The 5,580-nt window shown below is 44.1% G+C and overlaps 1 protein-coding gene across 2 annotated transcripts in view; it reads right to left on the reverse strand.

The window, feature by feature from the left end:
• PXK (PX domain containing serine/threonine kinase) overlaps nt 1–5,580 on the reverse strand; it is a 107,230-nt gene that overhangs the window by 81,051 nt on the left and 20,599 nt on the right. The gene's annotated exons all lie outside the window — the stretch shown is intronic.

The raw sequence follows: 5,580 nt of genomic DNA on the forward strand, positions 1-5,580 counted from the left end.
AAAAAAAAAAAAAAAAAAAAGAAGAGATGAAGCACACATTGCAAACACGCTTTGATCCCTGCAGTGAGATGAGCGTCATGATCATGCATGCTTCTCTTCTCCCTTCTCCGGGCCTTTTGAAGTCTACACTCTCAGCTGTGGGATGGTCTCCTGCCCTACCAGGAGAGCTGGTCTCCACACTGACTTCAAAGACAGCTGATGTTCCAGAGACGAAAAACACTGCAAAGAAGCACTCCAAAATCCTTTTGACCTCAAACATGACTACAGAATGGATATGGCTTTTTAAATAGCCACTTCCTGCAGCATTCTATAGTACAATGACCCTTAAATGACACCCATGCAAATTACATAATTTGCTAAAATGGAAACATAGTAATTCCATCTTACATCAAAGTAAAGAAAAAAAAATTTTTAAATCTGAAGTTCAATTAAATAGTAATTTTAAGCGAAATAAAACCTTCACTTATTCAATAATCCTCACAATGCCCTAAATCTGTACAAATGGATGAAGTGAACATAATTTCAGGGAACTACCCACTATATGTTTAGCAGGCCGGAAGAGACAACAACATAGAAACTCTGATCTGCTGGAAATTATGCTTTTTCTTTGAGCTCTGGTATCTGAGGTGGCCAGCTCCTCATCCTTCACGCCCTTTGCCAGCAGTGACCTGAGTACCTGCTGGAGACTGAAGTGCTCCCTCCTGGAACATGTCTCCTCTACCTTCCCCCTTTTCCATTATCTCAAAGACAGGCCACCTGGGAGCCCTTCTGGAGACTGAAAGAGGAGCTGGTCACTGTGTCATGATCAGCCACAATGTGCCATCCCTCCTCCATAGCACAGTCACAAGTCCCCAGTGGGGGAGGACACATGCTTTCCAGTCACAGAGTTCTGGAACAAAGACCACTTACTAGCATTGCGGCCTAAATTCTCTGTGCTTCAGTTTCCTCATTTACAAAATCATGCCTTCAGGGTCGTGGTGAATATGAAACAAGACAGCATATTTAGAGCAGCCAGCACAACGGCCAGCTTTGTAACTGTTCGTTTTCTTCCCTGCTAAGAAAATAGCAAACACAAAGTTTCTGCAGGTGAATATATCAGGGTTCAAATCAGCAAGCACAGGAGACTGTGGCAGCACTGTGAAGAACGCGCAGAAAAAACAAAAAGCAGCCATTCTCTTTGAATATGAGAAACAATTTTATCAGTCTCTGATTTCTAAGAAGGAGTACCACGACTCCAGCCTCTGTTGTCCTAGATTCTATGCCCACTTTTGGCTAATTTTTTTCCCTGTGTTTTTCAGGTTATCCTCCATGAGCATAAATTATTTTTATAATCAGGGAAAACAATTTTTGGAAAAGTTTCTCAGTTTGCTACACATGTAATTTAAAATAAGAAATCCTGGCCAGGCACAGTGGTTCATACCTTTAATCCCAGCACTTTGGGAGGCCGAGGCAGGTGGACTGCAGGAGCCCAGGAGTTCAAGACCAGCCTGGGCAACATGGTGAAACCCTGTCTCTACAACACACACACACACACAGACACACACACACACACATACACACACACACAAAGCCGGCTGTGGTGGTGCGCGCCTGTAGTCCCAGCTATTTGAGGGGCTGAGTCGGGTGGATCGCTTAAGCCCAAGAAGGATCATTTAAGCCCAGGGAGATGGAGGCTGCAGTGAGCCGTGACTACACCACTGCACTCCAGCCTGGGCAATAGAGTGAGACCCTTTCTTGGAAAAATAAAATAAATTAAATAAGGAATCCTGAGTGATAAAGATTGAGATCATCTGAGCTTGGATAAGAGCCTGGTATGATAAATGCACCTTTTTTCCTCTGACAAGGGAACTTTTGGTCATTTTACTACTCATCAGTACTTTCTGTGCTAGGGAAACTGGGAAAACAGAAGATGAAAGTAAAGTAAATGAACTCTTCTACTTGTATCAGGGCTGCTACAGCATTTAGTGGGAGAGAAGCTTGAAACTATAGGCTGAAGTCAAGCTACAAGTCCCTACTGGTTTTAATAGTGATCACCATCACTAAGGATAACATACACATAAACCTATCCTACTTAGTCTGAGAATGTTGCTGTGTCATCCTGAGACACCAGCTCCAATTTCATAACCAACTGTGGAAGTGACCACGGTATACATGCCATGCAGACACATATCTTCGGAGCGGGAGGTATAACTGCTCTGCTTATGGGGCACTTACTCTCTGCCTTCTAGCCCTCAGTTTACTCCATCTCCCAACAATGTCTGGAGTGAGGCATCACTACATCTCTTATACAACAAGAACCCTGAGGCTCAGAGAGGGTAGATGCCTTAAACAAGGGCACTTGACTAGTAAGTGATGAGAATAGAACTCCGCCCCAGGTCAGTCTGACCCAGGGGCACAGCGGTTCCTACCTTCTATGCCCTTGGACACAATGCTTTCACATGCTCCAAGGTCTCATTTTGATGAACAGAGTGCAGCTGGGCAGGCAGAACCAGTCTATCAAGTCAGGGGGAAGCTGAGAGGGTAAAGGGCAGAGTAAGGACAAGAACCCAGGCCTGGAGAACATGAGCTACTATAGCAACAGAGCTCTCAGAACACCACAACCACCTGGTTTTAATACCCCTACACTTTGCAGCCTACCTCCTACTACATGGACACAAACTGCTGGAGCTGAGTGTAATCTGAGCACCACCTAGAAGTTACATACAAATCAGAAACTATTTTTTCTCCCGAATGTTAAGCAAGCCCCATAATGTACCTTAGGCAGTTAGGAAGCAGCAGAAAGGAACACTTTTACAACAATGTGCCTAAAGTGGACATCAGGTTTACGTGGTCCTCAGCAATTTGAATAGCAGTTAATTTCAGTTGTACAAAAACGGAACAGGGTCCTCCACGAAGCTGTTTTGCTTTCACACTGTGCTCCTGTTAAACTCCCAAAGGTACTAACAACGGGTGCACCTCAATGAGCTTCCTTCCTGTGTGTTACTCTTAAAAACCACAGAGGCTCTGGGACTCAATGGTTATAAAACCCCAATGGCTGCAGGGCCAGCAGGTTCTATACATTAAGCTCAGTCTTTCTCAACCAGTTCAGCAGTTTGAAGAGAGCAGTGACCTAAGGTTTGATATCCAATATGGTAGCCACTATGCACAAGGGACTACTGAGCTTTTGGAATGTGGATAGGGTGACAAAGGGACTGAATTTTTAGCTTAATTTTATTAGTCTAGTGGCTACAATATTGGAGAGTGTGCAGTTACAGACTGTTTATTTGCAGGCACAAACACAGATATTTATGAAAATGTGGCCAGGTGCTGTGGCTCACGTCTGTAATCCCAGCACTTTGCGAGGCTGAGGAGGGTAGATCATCTGAGGTCAGGAGTTCGAGACCAGCCTGGCCAACATGGTAAAACCCCGTCTCTACTAAAAATACAAAAATTAGCCGGGCATGGTGCAGGCGCCAGTAATCCCAGCTACTCTGGAGGCTGAGGCAGGAGAATTGCTTGAACCCCGGAGGCAGAGGTTGCCGTGAGCCGAGATCACATCACTGCACTCCAGCCTGGGTAACAGTGAGACTCCATCTCAAAAAAAAAAAAAAAGATATTTAAGAAAATGAAAGCATACTCTGGGCACAGTGGCTCACGCCTGTAATCCCAGCACTTTGGGAGGCTGAGGTGGGTGAATCACAAGGTCAGGAGTTTGCAACCAGCCTGACCAATATGGTGAAACTCCATTTCTACTAAAAAAATACAAAAATTAGCTGGACGTGGTGGCGCGTGCCTGTAATCCCAGCTACTCAGGAGGCTGAGGCAGGAGAATCACGTGAACCTGGGAGGCAGAGGTTGCAGTGAGCTGAGATCGCGCCACTGCACTCCAGCCTGGGCAACAGAGTGAGACTCTATCTCAAAAAAAAAAAAAGAAAGAAAATGAAGGCACACTAAACATAGTGTGTTATGACTTGCTTTTTCTCTCACTTAATATAAGATGGATCTCTTTCCATAACAATACATTTGGGATTTTATTTTTAATTTCTTTTGGAGATGGGGTCTGGCTCTGTTGCCTAGGCTGGAGTGCAGTGGTGCGATCATAGCTCACTGCAGCCTTGAACTCCTGGGCTCAAGTGATCCTCCCGCCTCAGCCTCCCTAGTAACTGGGGCTACAGGCATGAGCTACCATGCCTGGCAGATATTATTTTTAATGTCTGTGTCTGTGCTGCTCAGTATAGCAGCCATAAGCAATATGTGGCTACTGAGCACCTGATATGTGGCTACTCCCAATAGAGATATGCTGTAATTGTAAAATACACACCAGATTTCAAATGCTTTTATGACAAGAGGAATATAAAATAAATTAATTAAAAAAAAAATACAGGGTCTCACTCTGTTACCTAGGCTGGAGTGTAGTGGTGCAATCATAGCTCACTGCAGCCTCCACCGCCTGGGCTCAAGGGATTCTTCTACTCAGCCTTCTGAGTAGCTGAGACTACAGGTGTGCACCACCACACCTAACTTTTTTCTTTTTTTTAAGTTTTGTAGAGACTAGGTCTTGCTATGTTGTTTAGGCTGGTCTTGATCTCCTGACCTCAAGCGATCCTCCCTCCTCAGCCTGCCAAAGTGCTGAGATTACAGGCATTAGTCACTGCAGGTAGCAGAGTAGTAATTTTTACAACGATTGCATGTTGAAATTATAATATTTTGGATATACTGGGTTAAATATAATTAAATTAATTTCACCTGTTTCTTTTTACTTTTTTAATGTGGCTACTAGCAAATATAAAGTTACATATGTGGCTAGCATTATATTTCCATTGGACAGCACTGCCCTAAGGCCTCTGTTGTATGTAGTGAATTAACTCCATCCCTATGCAGCCAGAATGGAAGAACTGAGAAGATGTCACACAAATCATTGTCTGGTTCTGTGGTTCAGAAGGGGACCACTAGCTCATCCTCTTTCAACCAATGCATAGTGGAGCCATCAGTCAGGTCCACCACTCTGCAGGTCCTGACAACAGTTCAGCTTAGGGAAGGCTGCCAACTCTTACCTCTTTCATTCAAAGTTTACTAGTCAGCCGGGTACAGTGGCTCACACCTGTAATTCCAGCACTTTGGAAGGCAGAGGTAGGTGGATGACTTGAGGTCAGAGTTCGAGACCAGCCTGGCCACCATAGCAAAATCCCATCTCTACTGAAAAAACACAAAAATTAGCTGGGCGTGGTCACACACGCCTATAGCCCCAGCTACTTGGGAGGCAGGAAAATCACTTGAATCCGGGAGGTGAAGGTTGCGGTGAGCCGAGTTGGCACCACTGCACTCCAGCCTGGGCAACAGAGTGAGACTCAGTCTCAAAAAAACAAAACAAAACAAAGTTCACTAGCCTCATAGAAACCTTCATTCTTGCCCTTTTTGCACCTCATTTTCTTCAACTAAAATATTGGGATAATAACACATGCAATTCAAACTATCATGAAGGTAAAACAAAAATCTAGAAAAGTTTGGCAATTTCTAATAAAGTTAAAACATACATTTAGCCTATCAATCAGCAATTTCATTCCTAGGCATTCACTTAGGAGAAATGAAAATATATATCTG

Source organism: Colobus angolensis, unplaced genomic scaffold, assembly GCF_000951035.1.
Source record: "Colobus angolensis palliatus isolate OR3802 unplaced genomic scaffold, Cang.pa_1.0 Scaffold26, whole genome shotgun sequence".
NCBI lineage: Eukaryota > Metazoa > Chordata > Mammalia > Primates > Cercopithecidae > Colobus > Colobus angolensis.